The sequence below is a fragment of the Protopterus annectens genome, chromosome 1.part0 (assembly GCF_019279795.1).
Source record: "Protopterus annectens isolate FY-2018-M chromosome 1.part0, PAN1.0, whole genome shotgun sequence".
NCBI classification, from domain to species: Eukaryota; Metazoa; Chordata; order Ceratodontiformes; family Protopteridae; genus Protopterus; species Protopterus annectens.
This window is the reverse complement of record NC_056725.1, coordinates 740,576,944-740,597,263: the sequence shown is the minus strand read 5'-3', so window position 1 is coordinate 740,597,263 and position 20,320 is coordinate 740,576,944. Positions and strand designations below refer to the sequence as shown.

General features: G+C 35.1%; 1 pseudogene; it reads right to left on the bottom strand.

Annotated features, from left to right (window-relative positions):
- LOC122794509 overlaps window positions 1-15,584 on the bottom strand; it is a 44,326-nt pseudogene extending 28,742 nt beyond the window's left edge.
- Window positions 15,585-20,320: the final 4,736 nt, after the last annotated feature.

Here is a 20,320-nt window from a genome sequence, read left to right as displayed (position 1 = left end):
AGAGGTCATCATCTCTCTCTCTACTCTTCCCTCATTAGACCAATCATTGGGTATAATGCCCCATCTGGCATGTACCTCACTAGACACCTGCAAAAGCTGGAGAGGCTGCAAATGTACCTCACAAAGAGGACCCTAGGCCTTAAACACATGTCCTACATGGACAGACTCAAAAAACTCCAGCTATTTTCTTACTTATATTGTCTACTAAGAGGTGATCTCTGCTTGACTTACAAAGCCATGTCTGACCCAGCTCTGTTAGAAATGTTACATCTAAAGAAATTCCAATCCCTCTGCACCACATGCTACAGAGACCTCAACCTTATTACCACAATCAACAGAACATGCTGGAGGGACAGGTTCTTAACCCAGAGACTGCCCATGCTCTGGAATAGACTTCCCTTACATGTCAAGCAGAGCACCTTACTGGTCCTCTTCAAGAAAAATCTTGATGAGTTGATGGGAAATAGAAAGTTCACCACAGGGATCACTCCAGTGGCTCTACTTGATAGAGGCACTGGGAACTAACATCAGGCGGCACAATGCCAGGGCACTTCTATGGGATAGGCTTGTAAAGGCTCAAGGGCCATTAGCCTAGTACACACCTATGAACATATGAACCTGCTTAACTGAATAAACTACTGGAAACTTCAATAAGATGTTTTTATTCCTCCCACAAGGAGAGTGTCAGAGAGAGAGATAGACAGAGTCTCTTAGATCTGCTAGCTAAAATGATTTTATCTGGAATAATCTTTTATACTCTGAATCATTCAATATAAGATACATTAGATAGTGATAGAATGTATTAGCCTGGAATATTAACTCAGATAGTTCAAGTAATATACAGTACATGATCATATTGGTAGTGAAGTCTAATTTTGTCCATGTATTCAGGATGGCATACATTTGTTTGTTTTTCAAAGTCCTGTATGGCATTTCTTCTGATTATTGTTCTTGCAAGCTCACAGAGATAATCACAGTGGCAGACAGAAAACGTGCATGTTTGAGTCATCCATGAAAAACTACATTCCTTAGACAAGGAAGACTTATTGTTATCATGCATAATGATGATCCACAATGCAAAATTGAGGAATTCAAAAGATTTTCACATGAGAAAAAAATCAGATGCATAATTTCAGGTCCACATTCTCTGTATTCTAATCACTTAATAGAACTAATTGAATTGTGACAGATATGGTGATCTTAAAGAGCTATAGCAAAAGCCTGAGGTTGAAAGGCAAAGTGTGAACTTTGACTGCAATACTGACACAAATTAAAAGAAATGCTAAATAAAAAATCAGCTGAGAAAGATATAGTAAAATGACAAAAACTGTGGAACGCTGCAGTTTTACAGGCTGAAGACAGAATAAGAATAGAAATGGCATGAGAATGTTTGCACCCTAACGACAGAGATGTTGGTAAAGTAATCATACTAAGTCGTATTCTTTCAGAAAGCTGAAGAGTAGAATTATAGACTATAAGATGAATATATTAAAAGAGCATGAAAGAATATCAACCACAACTACAACTAGTACTATTGAAAAAATAAAGATTGTGCAAAGTGAAACTTAATTTAATTTCACCTTTACTAGACTACATCTATCCTAAGTACATACAAAAATTTAATTCAAACATAGAGAAATAATACAATGATATATGATGAATATTGAAAGATGTGTAAGTTATTTAAAATAAGTATACTCTGTGTATAATACGAAAGGGTAAAGTAACACCCATATCCAAAAATAAAGAACAAAGTAAGTGATAAATGAATTCAAAGGAAAACAATGTATTACAATTTGTGAAAATTTTACATGACTCAAAATAGTCTGGCAACAGTTTAAGCAATTCAAGCTCTCGATTAAAAAAAAAAAAACAGTGACAGGAAAGTACAAAACCAATGTCCAATAAGCCAGACCACTCACAGTCTTGCAAAGGTAAATAACTACAATGCTATTGATTCCTGGACAAACACAAGTCCAAATGCACAGTTATCAGGCAGTTTGCATTAAATAAAAGTAATATTCTATCACTATTTGATGCAGAGGCATGCACTAAGAACTGTTTTGGGAAGTCAGGTCTATGAGTATGGGTTCTCCAAACAGCATATTCTTTAGTTGCCATAATTTCTGTTCCACTTCATTAGTCTATTTATAAACTTAATTTCAGTAAGTTCAGTCATGGGGCAAGCTATAGTAATGACATTGGGATTGGTTTATGATTATCGCTGGTCGGGCCCAAAAAAGGATGATTTGCTTCTTTGTGGATAATGTCAGATACTTTTGAATATTTTCAATTTTTTCACCTGTGATTTCACTTTTCCCCAGCCTATTTGATAGCCCAGATGCTGGGCTCCTGCTGCACCTAACTTGTACTTAGCTTGTTTGATGGCTCTGTCAGTCATCAGATAAAGCTATAACATCATACAGATAAACTGCCACATATCTGATGTGAATATATGGATTTTGTCCATCATTCTTCAGAATGTAGTAGGTGTTCCATGGAGACCAAACTAAGAACACATCTAGTGTGGAATATACCATTTTCTCCTTAATATCTGGGGCTACAGGGATTTACCAGTAGGCTGTAGTTAAGTCTAAAGTGCACAAAAAAACCTGGCCTTGCCATATTTCTCAGCCAATTCATCTACTCAATGTATGGAACTTGAATCAATCTTTACCTTCCCTTCTAGATATGCTTATTACATAAACTTTAGTAGAAGTTTTTCTCAATGGTTTCTGAACACTTATGTGATGCAGTTGTTCTAGCTTCACCTTTTCCAGCTGGCTCACCTTATAATTCATTTCACTTACTTTCTCTATCACTTCAAAAAGGGCAAGGAACTTGTCAGTGATGATTAGTAAAAAAAAAACTGCATTTAGTTTGAACTTTCTCAGATGAGCAGTACTGTTACATGTTCTCTATTGTTCCCTTTTCTGCCTTCTCCATATGTTATCTTACTACAGGCATTACAGTTCTTAACCTGTCCTATAGATCTATAAAATGTCCTATTACACTTTTAAATGTGGTGTTTTTTCATCCATATGTAGCAAGCCTTGGGAATATCTACCATATATTGATTCAAATGGGTTCAGGTGCCTAGGCAGCGAGACATTTCCCTGTGGTACATTTGACTGGGAACACATGGCTGAAGTGACAGTCAGCTGCAGAGAAATATGGCTGTTTGCAAATTCCTTGTGGGCAAAGAGAAGAATGTGTTGCCATGCCCACAGCTTCAAGACCCAAAGTCATGGGGGAAACAATGTCCATGGTCCCCAAGGGAACATGAGACAGCAGGCAATATGGCAGGCATCAGCAGCAGGCTGGCCAGAGGGCATGTCAGTGGCAGTACAAATGCAGTGCACAATGGGCAGTACCTTTAAAAAATGGTGTGTGTGGACCATTACCCCTTTTACATTCTCTAGGGAACATTACCTAAAACGTGTACTGGAGCATAAATGTGACTACATTAGCCTGCAGGATTTCTTCCATGCTGTAGCACACACATGTAGTTACATAAGTATGTACTCTACACTGAGCACAACACTCATTACTTCTTCTGCCTCCATGCTTTTGGTTATTAAAGCTGTGAGCATGGCAGTATGTGCTTCTCTTTGCCCACAGGGAATTTGCAAACAGCCATATTTCTCTGCAGCTGACTGTCACTTCAGCCATGTGTCCCCAGTGAAATGTACCACAGGGAAATGTCTTGCTGCTTAGGCGCCTGAACCCGATCCAAATACTATGAGTCCAGATGCTTTAGGTATTTCTCTTAATAAAACATGGCACATGATCATCCCAGTTTTTCCCATTTAACTCTGCAGCCTTTTTTATTGCATACATTAAAGTTTTGATAAAACAAACTATCCAGTTTTTGAGGGTGGTATACCAATGTCCTTAGTTGTTCCATATTTACAGTACTGTCAAAGTTAGTACATCAATGTCAGTGGTGCAACAGATAGCACACTTGCCTTTGGTTTGGAAGGCTGTGGGTTCTACACTTTCACCAGGTAGATCAATTACTTAACACTGCATTGTAGTATAAGTGGGGATGCTACACTCCTGAGTGTGTTGTCTCTCAGATGAGATGTTAAAACAAGGTCCAATGCTTGAGATGGTGGTAGCATGAGTGGATGCAAAAGATCCCACCATACCTATCAAAAAGAGTAGGGATCCTTTATTTGTATGCACAAATATATAAATGTACAAATCTGTTTACACATATACATAATTTCCAATTCAACCATGCTAAATTTTCATCCTGATTAGACCCCCACTACTTTTTCCATGACCACCATCTGTTTTACTTAATATTGTTGCTGAAATCTATTTGCCATTAAACATAATTTCATTTATTTTTCATACCATGCAAAACATATAACATAAAATAACTTTTTTATCTATTCTTTTAACATATTATTTATTTATATTCTTATAATATCCATATTTAATCATATCCATGTTTATTTTATCCACTTATTTTATATATTCAAAAAATCTTCTTTATATAGTTTTCCCATAATGTTATACTCTTTTACATTTAAAAAATGATATGTAGTTTCTTCTTCTTCTTGACAATGTAAACATATTCTATCACTTTTCTTTTTATATTGCATATTTCGTTTTACTGGTAATTTATCTATTACTAGTCTCCACAAAAAATCTTGATATTCTACTTTGTGATTACACCATTTGCTTCTTATTTGTATAGTTTTAATTTTTCATCTGTTAGATTTTCCAGTGGTTTTACATAGTAATGTTTTATCATTACATTCTTATACCATACTTTTCTATATTTTTCTATATCATCAATTTTTATCTTCCACAAAAACATTTTTTTTTTCTTGGTAACAATTTATTTTTTCATTTATACACTCTTTTTCTGTTTTACTTCTTTTTACCATACCCCCAAATTTATCATATTTACATTTATACAGTTTTGCTATTAATTTCTCATCTTTTTCATTTATCCACTTTAACACTTTTTACAAATTTAATGAAGCAGCATATACCACTGGGTTAATTGATCCTAAACCTCCTTTTTCTTTGTTTGCATAAAAAAAATTTCTCTTTTTAATGTGTTTAATCTAGAAGCCCATATAAATGAAAAAAAAAAAATTACCTGCAATAATTCCTTTTCAAATACTGTTTGCAATATAAATACACTTGCTAAGTATGCTATTTTCTCATCAGTACTGAATTAATCAAATAAGGCTTTTTTAATGATAATTTATATGTTCTCCAGAAAAGACATGCTTGCTTTATTTCTTCTAGTGTTTTTCCCATTGAAATCTACTTATAGGTTCATAGGTTCATAGGTTCATACTAGGCTATCTGCCCAAGGGCATTTATAAGCCTAGCCCATAGTTATGTGGCTTTCGCCATCCCTTTAGTTTGAATAAAAACTATGCCTATCATTTTGCTGTGCCTCTGTCAAGCAGTGACACTGAAGTAATCCCTGGGGTATATCTGCAATCTCCCATCCATTGGTCAAGATTCCTCTTGAACAAGGCCAGAGAGGTGCTCTGCCTCACATGTACCGGGATTTTGTTCCACAGCATAGAGTCTCTGGGTGATGAATCTGTCCCTCCAGCACGTTCTATTTATAACCGTGTCAAGGTTTAAGTCTCCGCCTTGTGGTTCTGAGGGATCTAGATTTTTGAGGTGAAGCATATTCATCAAATCTGGGTTTGACATGGCCTTATATGTCAGGCACAGGTCACCTCTGAGCAAGCGGTATGAGACTGAATAGAGCTGGAGTTCTTTCAGTCGGGCAGCATAAGACATATTTTTGAGACCCTTTATCCTTTTGGTGAGGAACTTTTAGGGCCTTTCAAGCTGCATCAGGTGTTTGGTCAGATACATTCGAGCGGGGCATTGTACTCAATCATAGGTCTAATGAGTGATGAGTACAGGGGCGATGACCTCCTTGATCTAGATGTGAATCCTTCATGATCAGGTGGGTGATATAGAAGGTTTTCCTAACTACTTTAGCAACATGAGTGTCAAACGAAGGCTACTGTCAACCTGGGTCCCCAGATCTCTGATTACTTTTGCTGTGCTCACTGTATTCCCACCTATATGGCAGCGAGGGGTAACCTTGTTTTCGAAGGGTATGACTATGCATTTTTGGCGTTTAACTTCAGGCCATGGCTCTGGCACCAGTTATCCGTTTCTGTGAGGCCCTTCTGGAGGATATCTGTGTCAGATGTGTTGCAGTCATCTGCAAACTTTGTCAGCCATAACCCTCCTGTGTTTGCTTGTACTTCAGAAAAGTAGATGCCGAACAAGAGTGGACCCAGGACTGAGCCCTGTGGGGCACCACTTGTGACAGGCTTTGAGTCTGACATGGCTCCAGCAACTCTGACCCTGAGGGTTCTGTCTTTTATTACTTACTTACATCCTTATTCCCAAATGTTATATCTACACATAAATTTAATTCATTGTGAAATATATACTCCCGATCTTTACTACATCACCTACTTTTCTCTTTATTTAAAGTAATCCTTATCACCTCTAAAGACTTATTTGTGCAAATTAATACTTATTTTATCCAAATTTAGTTTTTTGCAATTATTATAATGTCATCTGGATATGTTAACAGGACTGGAATTTTTAACCCCTCAGGTATTATATACCCCAACTCCTTCATTTTGTAATTTATTTCACATACTATCACATTCGTAACTAATGCAAAGAATATATAACTCACTGGACATCCCTATTTTACACCATTCTTCATATGTAGCTCTTGCCCTAACCAGCCATTTACAATTATCTTTACTTTATTATTACTATATGCTGACATACATAATTTCCCATATTTCTCACTTATATTCTTTCACTATCACCCATACAATTTCATGTCCAATTGTGTCAAATGATTTTCGGTTTTTCTTTTTTGTTCATAATGTTGTTGTGTCTTTCGGCTTTTCCCGGTTAGGGGCCGCCACAGCAGAACTCCGGTCCGCTAATGATTGGCAGTTGATTTTTACATACTGAGCTGCCAGCCCTGATGCACAACCTTCAACAAAGGTATGCCCATTCATGCATGTCTCCACACAGAAGACTCTCTAGCTGAGAATCGAACTGGACAGCGTCTTACTGTGAGGCAACAACACTCATAATATCATCCGCAATTTCTCTAACTATCATTAATAATTCTTGACAACCCTTCCCTTTATAGTATATATGCTTTCATAATATTTCCAATTTTAGGTTCAAATCTGAAATTTGATTTTTTTTTCAAATTTGAAAGAAATTCAAACATTTATTGCACATATTGTAGCACACTATTTATAATCTTTTCCTGAATTCTTTCTATTTCTTTTTTACATTTTTATTTCTCACATTACACTACCACCTTCATTTACTACTCTGCTTAAGTAACTTGATACTTCTTGTCTTTTTCTTAGTAAAAATATTTTGCCTGTATAACAATTCTTGTATTTTTTCTTGATTTCTTTCAAATATTTATTTTCCTTTGTCAAATTACTTTCTATCATTATGTTCTAAATGTTCCAATGCATCATTTAATGTTCTTTTATATTTTTCTTTCTCTACTTTTTTCACATCATATTGCCACTGTAAAAAAAGTTTTTTTCATATTTTTCCTGAAGTATCGCCAACATTCAGACCAATTTTTATAAAATGTTCTCATAGTAATATGATCTTTCGTTAACTGTATTACTAATCTCTTTCCTTCATCATTCCATGCTTTCTTATTTATCCTTTTTATTCCTTAGCATATTTTTATATATTCCTTGTTTTCTTTTATATCTAGCCATATTGCAAGATTATCAGAAAATCCTGTTTCCTTCTCTTATAGCTAAACTTTCTGATACTATAAAATGATCTATTTCAGTTCTATACATACTCTTTTTGTAAGTTTTTGAATTTTTGTCCTAAAGTTTTAACTTCTAACATTTGTCATATAATTTCCTTTCTTTTTATGCTTGCCTATTAAAACCACAACTAAATGTCTCTGTTATTATAATATTCACATTCATATTTATCACAACAGTCTCAAATTTGATGAAATACGTTTCCCTTTCTTTAGATTTAGTATAAACCTACAATGCTATAATTCTATACACTTGCTTTTTCCATTTTAAATCTAGAATTGTTAATCTTCCCAATTTTGCTAAAGTTACATCTAATATCTTTACTATATTTCTATAGAATACAGCTATTTCAGAACATCTCTCATTTTTCATAGGTTCATAGGTAGGTACTAGGCTATTGGCCCTAGGGCCTATATAAGCCTAGCCAAAAAGGTACCCTGGATTTCGCCACCCAAGAAAATTATTTTCCTGTGACCCTGCCGAGCAGCGCCACAGAGGTGATCCCTGGGGTGAATTTCCTATTTCCCAGCCAATCATCAAGATTTTTTTGAAGAGTGCTAATGAGGAGCTTTGTTTGATATAGATAGGTAGTTTGTTCCAGAGTATGGGAAGTCTCTGGGACAGGAAACTATCCCTCCAGCATGTTCTGTTTATTGTGGTGATAAGATTTAGATCCCTATAGCATGTAGCTCAGAGGGATTGGGATTTCTTTAAGTGGAGCATGTCCAGTAGCTCTGGGTTTGACATAGCATTGTATGTTAGGCAGAGATAGCCTCTGAGTAGGCGATATGTGATGGAGTAAAGCTGGAGTTTTTTGTCTGCATAGGGCATCTGTTTGAGTCTGGTAATCCTCTTTGTAAGGTATTTCTGCAGCCTTTCCAGTTGTTGTAGATGTCTTGTGAGGTGCATACCAAAGGGGACATTGTACTCTATAATGGGTCTAATAAGTGACGAGTAGAGGGGAGACTACTGTCCACCTGTGTCCCAAGTTCTCCTATTACACTTTTGGTGTTAAGTAGACTACCACCTAGGCTATCTGGCAGCTCATGGATACAGAGTTTTTACCAAAGGGGATGACAATACACTTTTTGGCATTGAGCTTGAAGCCATGGCTTTGACACCAGGCATCTGTCTCAGTGAGGCACTTTTGTAGGATTTCCACATCATTAGGAGTTTTGATTATGACTCCTAGTTTGCAGTCATCTGCAAACTTCATTAGCCAAAGACCTTCTGTGTTAGCTTGTACTTCAGAAAAGTAGATACCAAGCAGGAGGGGACCCAGGACTGAACCCTGTCGTACTCCACTTGTCACTGGTTTGAAGTCGGATTTAGAGTCTGCTACTTATACAGAGTAGGTTCTGTCAGTAAGCCAGTTGGCAACCCATCTTATGACATAGGGATTTATGCCTAGTTTAGTGAGTTTATCTATAATTCCAGAGTGGGGGATGGTGTCAAAAGCCTTGGCGAGATCTAGATAGGCTGTGTAAAGTACCTTACCCTCATCTACGGCTTTGGTGACTGCTTCAAAGAAGTCTATCAGGTTTAGGAGACATGATCTGCTTTTCATAAACCCAAACTGGGTGGGGTCCAGAGTTTGGAGATTACCAAAGTCTTTGTTTATAAGTAACATGATGATATGTTCCATGGCCTTGCAGACCAGGCTCATTAGGCTAATGAGGCTGTAGTTCCCAGGGTCCCTGGTGGCTCCCCCTTTGTGGAGTGGAATAAACATTGCTGTGTGCCATTCAGTGGACATAAAGCCTGAGGTGAAGCTATGATTGAACACGGTGCTTAGATGGGGTGCCTGTTCATTTTGTAGTTTATGTAGAACACAACCTGGGATGTTGTCAGGGCCCATGGATGCTGTGTTCTTGGCTTTGGAGAATGTGGTTTTTACCTGTGCAGCCATGATTATAGGAACATTGCATTCTTCCAGTATAGAGATGGGCCCTTTAGGGGGTGAGATGGGGGGTTATGTTAGCACTGAACGTATCTGCCAGGATGTTGGCAACATCAGTTGGTTCTGTATATTTAGTGCCATTTTGCTGTAACTCAGAGCAGATCTGAGTGTTGCCACTGAGATTCTTGACATAGCTATAGAATGCTTTGTAGAGGTCTTTAGAATTAGTGGTGATTTTGTTTTCATAACTAGCTTTAGAGTATTTTATGAGGGATCTCGGCTTCTTACTGAGGCTGACCAGGGAGTTTCTCCAATCAATTCGATTTTACTCTTTTTTGCAACAGTTTCTTTCTTCTGTTGTAAAGTTTGTTTATGGCAGGGGACCACCAGATCGGCTTCCTTTTTTTGGAGGATAGCATATTGGTTCTGTTAGGGATAGCATGATCCATGCACTCGTGTAAGTGCTTATAAAGTGCATTTGTGTAGGATTCAGCAGTCATACCTTTATTGTCTGTCTGAGTGGGTGTCGTGAAGTTTGTCACTTCTGTCTTAAGAAGCGTGAAGTTGGCTTTGGAGAAATTTCTTTACGGTGGTTTCCCTAATGGCGGGTGGGAACGGAATGTGGATGTCTAGGGTGATTAGCTTGTAGTCGGATCTGGCCAGTGAGGAATTGACCTCTGGTGTGGAACACCAGTTACCCATGTTGGTAATGACCAGGTCTAGGATATTTCTGCCCCTGGTGGGGGTGTGGATAAGTTGATCCAAGACACTGGAATTTATGAATTCCAGAAAATGTTGAGCAAAAGAGCTAGTACATGAGTAGTTTTCCCAGTTAATGGTGGGGTAGTTGAAATCGCCCATTATTAGGGTGTTGGGTTGTACCTTAATATTTTCCAGTGTATCATGAAATGAGGATTGGGAATCCTGGGGCATAGTGGGAGATCTGTAGCAAGTTACAATTTGGATTGCAGTCTTGCCCAGAGTTAGTTGCACTTGGATAATCTCGAATGCATTACGCTGAGCAACTAGCCTGGAGGTGTGGATATCCTTAATGAATATGGACATGCCTCCGTCTTTAGTGTTTCTGTCCAGGTTAGGTGGCTGAAAGTTGAGGTATGAATTATAGCCTGGTAATGCAGGGGTGCTCTCTGGAGCCTTGAACCAGGTCTCTGTCACTGCACAGATGTCAATATTCTCCATTTTAAGGAGTGCCTCAAGTGAATGCATTTTGAGGTTTAGACTTCTAGCATTGAGTAGAATTACCCTCAGATTTTGCTTGCTTGTACCTGTTACAGTGGTGAATTTGTCATTTGAACCTTGCCTAAAAAGGCACTATAGAGGTGGCAAGAGCCTTAGCCATTATCTGGAATCCCAAGGGTGACAGGTGCAGGCCATCTCTGCCAAAGCATCGTGGTCTGTCAATCATGTCATCCCAGGCAGACAGATACTGGCTGGATCCCCTTAGAATGACACCAGAAGCTTAGCCAATTGTTGAAGTCAATCATTTTTTCTTTGTACTGTAGTATAATTCTTTGTGATGGCAGGATGCTACTCAGGGCTAGGGTCATACCTGCCTGGGCTACAAGATCGGAGAGCTCCTCCATGTCTCTTTTCATGTAGTCCAGGGAGGTATGTCTCAGGTCATTCACACCAACATGGACAATGACAGGGTCATATTTGTATTTGTTGAGGAGTGACCTGAGTGCATGCATTATGTGGCGGATCCTGGCAGCTGACAGGCAGCTGACAGTAACTTTCTCCTTGTTTAGCCTGGTGAGTGGAACATCAGTGTGCCTGACTATAGAGTTACCTATGACTAGAGTGTTGGGTACGTTGTTATACCTTATGGGCTGTAGTTGAGTGGCACACTGAGTTTGTGGGCTTGGTGTCATTTGGGTTGTGTTGGGGGGTGGAGGTTGATTGCGTTTCTGCTTTGGAGATCTCTGTTGCTTGAGCAGATTTTTATTGAGAGCCTCAAATTCAAGATTATCTTTCCTCCTCATAGTTTCTCTGTTTGCAATCTTTCTTCATTTGTTAAAAATCTTGTGTCTTCTGGTATAATTATATCTACATCACACATATTACACCACTCCAAAATTGCTATTCTTTTTACTATATTCTTCATACTGCTCACATTTACAGAAAACACTCTAACATGTTCATTTTCCCTTTTCCTTAGATTTGTGGTTTCATAAATTCATAACTATGTACTGGGCTAGCTTTCTTAATAGACCATTCTAAGCCTAACACATTTTCCTTCGCAAAGGTGAAAATTTAACACTGTACCCTGGATCTGTGACACAGACACCTTAATCATTAGACCAACCCACAATTTTTAGCTAGATATATTATTTGTCATCCATTTCTTTTCTTTTTTTCTTGGCACTTATCCCTGTAAATTTTCTTTTACCAGTAGAATTCATTTTTCTCTTTCTTTCCTCCCAGTTTATGTTTTCGTAATCACTTATTTCAAAACCTTGTTCTACACCGTATGTATTCGTTTTTTTCTCATCCAGTTTTTCTTCTATTTCCACTGCTTCTAAATTTCATTCTCTTTGTTCATTTTCTTCTCTTTCTTTTTCTTTGTCCTTACTGTTATTTTCATTTTTGCAATCCACCCAGAAATGTCCAAGTTAGTTATTTATAACATATCAATTCACATTTTTTGCATCATGCCCCATTTACCCACATATATAACATTTTCTTTTGTCACATTTACTTATCAAATGTTCTTTTCCAAACAAAAAAACTTGTTTTGGATTGTCCCTAGTATTTTACAACACCCGTATTCCCCTCCACATTTACTATGCTTTCTATATGTATGATTTTTTCTCCTTCTATTTTTAACACAATATTACAATCCCGGCGACCAGTCCACACACCCCTTTTGTCATAAAGTTTTACAATGTGCAGTGCTTCTTTGCATAAAGCTTTCAAATGTCCTTGCAAAGTTTCTCTTTCTACTTATTTTAGGAATTGTACATGAATCTTATTTTTTGTTTCCCTGTTAAATGCTTTTATCAACTAGAGATTTCATGGGTAACAGTCTTCTTTTTTCCATATTCTACAATAAAATTTCCATTGAAAAAACAGCCTTAAATATAATGTCATAAAATACCTCTTTGTTAATAATAATAAATGCTTCTACTTCATGAGCTTTTATACCCAAAGGAGCTATTAAATTACCCCACACTTCATGCCTTTCCATTTCTTTGTCTTCTTTACTTTGAATCCTTACCACATACCTCTGTTTTTCATTTTCTTCTGCCTTCTTTTCTGCTACTCCACTTTTGCCTTCTTTTACTTTCTTTACATATGTTTTCTTTTCTGTCTCGCCATTATTCTTCAGGGTTGTCTCTGCATCATCCTTTTGTATTTTCCCCATAATGTCCCCCTAGGAAACATCTCCTTCATTTTCTGGCTCACTCTGCACCACCATTTCTTTAAGTAAATCTTCCCTGCAACCCTCCTGACTGGTGGGTTATGATTATACATTCATCATTTGCTGAATCTTCACCATCAAACAGGTTTCTTTGAAACAGTTAATCAGAATCCTGCACACATTCTCTGGTCTTGATATTTGCTTTCTCCTTCATTTGCTTCACTACTCCATCACCTCCTTCTCTCTCCATCTGCTTCCCTGTTTCTCCAGGCAACCTCTGCACCTGGAACAGAAACAGGAAGTTGCTCGTCCAAAATGGTCCCACTTACACTAATGACAAGTAGGGTTTTTATTGTTATATACAATACATATTATTTACATATTTACATAATTTACATATATTTACAAATCTCCATACATTATAAACTTCAGTTTAAGCATTTCCCCCCACACTTATCCAAAACCAAAACATTATTTTCTCTAGAATCTTTGTCAAAGCCTATTTTCCATTGTATTTGACTTCATTTTGTCTCTCATTTGACATAGTCCATGAGATATAAAACATTGCCGTGTGCCTTTTCTTCATTTCTTCCTTTTTTCTTGCTCAGTAATAACCAAATTATATTATGTCCATAATAATTTGCTCAGTTTTTAACAGACTTTTCACCCTGTTATACTTACATATTTCTTTCCACAAATTATTAACTCTTTCACATTTCAAACACACATGCTCAGTAGTCTCAAACTATCCACATTTATTACATATTTTATCTTGCTTTTTCTAGCAGGACATATTTGCCTTAACTGGCTATTTTCTAATAGACAAGCTCCATAAAATATCATTACATTCTTTAATCTTTTTATAATTATTATACTTCATCATTATGGCTCTTTTCTTATCTATTTCTAAATGTTTCCAAGGATCAATGCAATAAAATGCTTTTATAATATTTAAATACCATTCCTTTCTATTTTTCACACAACACACACACACACACACACACACACACACACACACACACACACACACACTTATATATATATATATATATATATATATATATATATATATATATATATATATATATATATATATATATATATATATATATATATATATATATTGTTTTTATAACACAATTTTGTTTTGGTACTTTTTCATTTCTTCATTCACAATGCTTTTACTTCGTTTTTAACTTCCATTCCTTCTCACAATTTTTTGTATTTATAATATAGTATCATTTCTATCAAGTTTTTACTTTCCTTCATAATTCCTTTTAATACTGTATATAAAATTAAAGATGCTGCATGTACTATTGGGTTTATTAAACCAAAACCTCCTTTCTCTTCTTTCATATATAGAATCCCTTTCTTTACTTGATTCATTCTAGAGCCCCATATAAAAGAAAATATAGTCATCATTAGTTCTGTTTCATAATATGAATCATATATATGTTAGCAACATAAACAATTTTTCCTATTACCATAGTGTTCAACAAGTGTGCTTTTTTTCTATATGAAAATCTATGTGATTTCCAAAAATTAGTCATATACTTTACTTTTTGTGCATATTATTCTATTGTTGTCTGAATTCATTCCTTCCAAATATTATTCCTAATATATCTATATATTTTTAATTTAACTCAATACCTCTTATCACACTTTCAAAACCAAATCCTTTACTTTTACTTAAACTATATTTTTAATTTATACTTAATTTTTCATTTACTTTTTCCATCTATACATTATTTTTTATATTAGTACAATACCATCTGCATAATTATACATTATTGACAATTGCACTTCCTTCATCATTTTGTATCCACCGATGTTTGGCATTTTATTAATTTCCTTCATTATTACATTCATAACTAATGAGAAAATTACACTACTAGCTGGGCAGCCATGCTTCATTCCACCTTCTATTTTCATTTCGTTCCCAATCTAGCCATTTACATTTAGTTTCACATAGTTCCTTTTATAAACAGATGTTATTACTTGTAATATTTTTGCTTACATTATATGCCTGTAAAATGCCCCATGATGATTTATATTGAATATTATCATTGTCTTTACTTATATTGCCTATCATAGCCTTCACTTCTACATTTTTATTTATGATATCATCAATTATTTCTCTTATTATCCATAATAACTGTTGACTTCCTTTTCCTTTTCTTCTGAATACATTTTATTCATATATTCTATCCTTTATTTGTAACCTTTTTCTTATTATTTTCATTAAAAAAATATAATGCATATTATTCAGTGTTATAGGTCTCCAATTTTTATCTCCTCTTTATTTCCTTTTTAAATATAAATGTTATAACTCCTGTGCATATTTTTTTCTCTTTAATTCCAGTTTCTAACCATTCACTCATAACTTCTACATTTTTTTGCCACCACTTCATTTTTTATACATACCATATTCAATTCCATCCAGTCCTGTTGCAAAAGTCATGGTAATATCTTTTAGAATTTCATTCAATTCTTTCATAGTTATTTTTTTTTTTGTTCTAAATATTCATTATCTTTGTTATTTCATTTTTCACCTGTATAAATTTGTTGTGTTTTTTTTTTCTTTTAACAAATAATTCCAATACATATTTTTTAATTGTTTCACATATTCTTTCTTGCTGTCTTATTTGCTTACCTTCCTTATTCTTTAATGGTCTTATCATTTTTCCTTCTTTTATTACTTTACTCAAATATGGTACTACCTCTTCTATTTTTCCTTGTAAACAATAATTTTGTTTATATATCAAGTTGTTAATTTTAATTTGATTAATTTTATATATTTCTCTTTTCTTTTTCATGAAATAAATTGTTATTCTCTAATAAGTCTGTGAAAGTTTCTTGACTTAATATCGTATATCTCTCGTCTTCTTTTTTGCTTTTCTTCCTTATACATTCTAAAACCACTTTTTTTATATTTTTCTTTAAAATGAAGCCACCAAACAATCCAATTCTCATAAAACTCTCTCATGTTCATATATATTTTTTCATAATTGCATAAGTTCTTTTTTCTTTTCTAAAAAGTTCCTTTCCAATAATTCTCTTTATTCCTTTTCTTATTCTTATATACTCTTCATTTTCATAAACTTTAACCCATATAGCCACATGATCTGAAAATTCAGCATACATAATTCCTTTTTTTACTTTTAAACTATCAGATATTAAAAATAATCAATTTATGTCCTAATTTCATTCCTTTTATAGGTCCAGTGGTTATTTTTTCATAGACTTGACTTTCTACTTCTCACAATTTCTTTAACCATTTTAACATCACAATTGCTCTTATTTTTTTCTTAAATTGCAGTTAAAAATCACCCACCACTATAATGTGCATATATACAGAAACATATTCAAGAATATTTTAAATATCATTTCTCTCAAATTTTTTGTTACATATGCATATAAAGCTATAATTATATATTTTTTTCCGTCTCAAGTCTATTACAGTAATTCATCCTAGTTCCATTATGGTTAATGCTTTCTTGACATAACATACATATGCCCACGCACATTTCTTTCCCCATGTTCCAAACTACTACACCATTCCAAAGTTTTTCTTCCTCTGTTAATGATCCAATATCTTCTAAAACAATATGTGCATCTACTGCAGCACAACATTGTAGTATGCCTATTCTTCTTTTAAGATTTTTCATACTGTTCACATTTAAAGCTACTATTTTCAGATTTTTAGAACAGTTAGTATAATAAAAATGTTATCCCTTTCCTTTCTTATTTTCTAAAAGCCTAATATTTTTGCAATTTATTTTTCTTTCTTTAACTCTTTTCCCAATCAAATTATTTTTATTTATTACTGTACACCAGTCACCTTCTTCATCACTTGTCTTCTCTGTTTCTTTTTCCTTGTTACTTTCTTTAACTTCATGTACAACCTCTTTATCAGTTACATCTTTTTGTACATTTTCTTGTATAACACATTCTGCTATCATTTTCTCCTTTATAACTTCATTTTCATTTTCTTGCACATTCTTTCACATTCTAGCCATGAATGACCAGTATTGCCACACTTTTTGTACTTTAAATCACATTTTTGCAGTATGCCCTATTTTACCACATAAGTAACATCTTTGATTCAATTATTCTTTTTCCACAAAAATAACAAGTCTTTGGTTGGCCCATGTATTTCGCAAAATCCCTATTACCATGAACATTAATAATACTAGGTATGTACATAACATTATCATTTTCCATTTTCAGTATTACTACAAATCCTGATTCTCCAGCCCATAGTCTTCTTTCATCATATATTTTTATAGTGTCTATTACTTCTTTACATATAGTTAACACATTTTCTTTCAATTCTTTTGCTTCAACTTCAGTTCTAAACTGGATCATAATTCTTTTTTTTTTTCATGCACCACATATTTTGACCATGGATAAATATTTGTCTTTTGTTCATATGCACCCAAAAACATTTCCATGGCTTGCCCCATCTTGAATATCAAGTCACAAAAAAATCTCTTTATTATTAAAATAAATGCTCTTAACTCTTTTGCTTTGACATCGAGAGGTGCTATGACAGAATCCCAAACCTCATACCTGTCCAAACATTCTTCTTTTTTACTGCTCACATGCAATGTATGCTTCTTTTTTGTTTCTTTTATTTCTTCTTTCTTCTTTGTTCCTTCTCCAAAAGTTTGTGCATAACTTTTTGTCTCCGGAACTTTTTCTAGTACACTCTCTTCTTATTCTTTTTCTTCATTTATTTTTTCCACTATGTCACTTCATGAAATTACTGTTCTTTTTTCTGGTTCACTTTGGTTAATATCCTGCAAACCCTCCCCCAGTTGGAGTGTTGTAATTATGCATTTTTTAGAGGTAACTGTCTCTACTTCAAATAATCTCCTCTGAAAGTTTTCCACTGAATCCATCTCTGTTTCAGCTGCAATCTCATTTTCCTTCACAAACTCATTTTCCTCCAATGTCACTTTTTTTGCTCCCACAGCATCAGAAAAAAATGCCTGGCAGCAATTCTACCATTTTCACTACAATTTTCAGCAACTTTCATTTCAGTTTCAGCAAAACCTGAATCAGCCATGTTTTTCTCTGTTTCTCTGGGCCACCTCCATGCCTGGAACAGGAACAGGAAGTTTGTTGTGTCACACATAAATGTTTCCCCCTATTACCAAGGGTAGGGGAGGTTCCCTGATGCCCTGGCCAAATTTCTGCTCATAGTACCTACATCCTTGGGTCTCCCCCTGAAAAGAAGCTATTAACAAAATAAGACTAACCTGATTAACAAAAGATAGATGTGATAGTTTGGATATGAATAAGGTGCCCTTGTTAGTAAGCCTTTCTTGGGGAATTCCTACCCCATGAAAGGCCATTACTAATTTTTTGCAGGGGTACTGTCTTGAAAGTTTTTGTTGCGTAATCAATAATTATCAGGAAATACTAATTACTATTTTTCATTTGTAGAAGTGGACCCAGAATGCCCATTGCTACACATTTAAAATTGACCTCTACAATGGGAGAAGGTATCAGAGTCCTCTTAAATCCTGGAATGGCTGCTGTCATTTGACACTCTGGGAAGGATGTACAAAAGTTTTCTATATTTTTCATAATAGCAGATCAATAAAAGCTAACCAAAGCTCTAGTAAGTGTCTTGTCCATTCCTAAATTACTTCCTAGAATGTGACTGTTTGATAGTTCATTGCAAGTGTTCTAAAAGGTTTTAGAACTAAAAACTGATTCAGTTTCTGTTTCTCTCTTTGGTTTCCCTGTATAGTAGATCATTGCTATGCATAAAGCAGTGGGGTTGTTCGGTTGCTTTGGATGATGATTTAATGTTCTGTGTTTCCTCTAGTTCCACTTTGTGTTTTATCTTCCCCCTAAGCTTTATTGAATCTGACATGACTTATCTGAAGGTTAACCAAGTCAGTATTTTCCTCAGCATTCCAAAGTGAGGTTATGGCTATAGCCTCCTCTTGTAAATAGAAATTCAGGGCTTTTTCTTTCATTAAGTTCATCCCATATAAAGGGCAACTCATGTAAATAATTTTGTTCAGTCAGGGGTACTGGATGTGTCCTCTGCTTTTTGTCTAGAGTGGTTTTACATATTTCATGGACAGTTCTCAGCATTCTTTGCATACCAAGCTGTAAATTAGAAATGTATTGGTGCCGTAATCTAGGAACTTACCTCCCTGACTGCTTGCAGTGACTAGCCAACCTAAGTGCAACTCCAGTTTCCAGTTCTTCTCAAATATTCTTTCACAACATGACAAATACCTACCTTGAGAAAAAAGTAAAGGAAACTAGCAATCCTTCATTTACCACAGATATAAAAAGGGGCTATTAATAAGCAAAACAGCATTTTTCAATTACAAATCTCATCAAGTACAACAACTATGGGATTATTATTACACCCAACAAAATGTTCATAATGGCAGTAATCAATAAGGCTAAAACACTCACATCAAGCAAAAACCTGAGGTAGTTAAGCATATCCACAAGCAATAATTTAAAAAAAGATTTCCCTTTGTCAAAATAATTACTCTGTCAGTAACATAAATCAGCTTGGACTTCAGCTAGCTCTGGAAAATAAATAAATACATATAAAAAATCAAAATCAAAAATGAAAAAAATATATAACAACTGACCTCATCACCCATAGGTACAGAACTAGATTCCTCTCAATCATTCACTAGCTTAACATATACAAGCCCAATTGTTTCACACAGTTGCAACAACCATTCATCCATTTCCATTACAAAAGTTAATCACAGGTTCAAGATAAATCTGCTTAGGCAACTGCTAAACGTTAACAAAATTATACAACACTTTTCATCTAACTCAATGGTTAGACTTCCTCAGATAAACTGACAAACAGCTTAAAAGTAGTGCATACTTGTTTATATAGCAAGCCTTCCTTAGAAAACCCGCCAAAATTCAAACCCATGATGGAATTTCTTAAAGTGACACTACTGCTTCATTCTTAAAACACCGATATGAATGCATGCTGTTATGCCTGAGATCTCAGGAACCCTCACAAACTCAGGAACCTCACATGGCCTTCCTGAAAACACTAGAGGGGATAAATGTATCACCAAACACCATCATACTAGGTGACTTCAATTACCCTAATATAGACTGGGAACACTACTCAAGCCCAAACACCCTAGCCCAAAAGTTCCTGGAATTCATAAACTCAAATGCCATGGAACA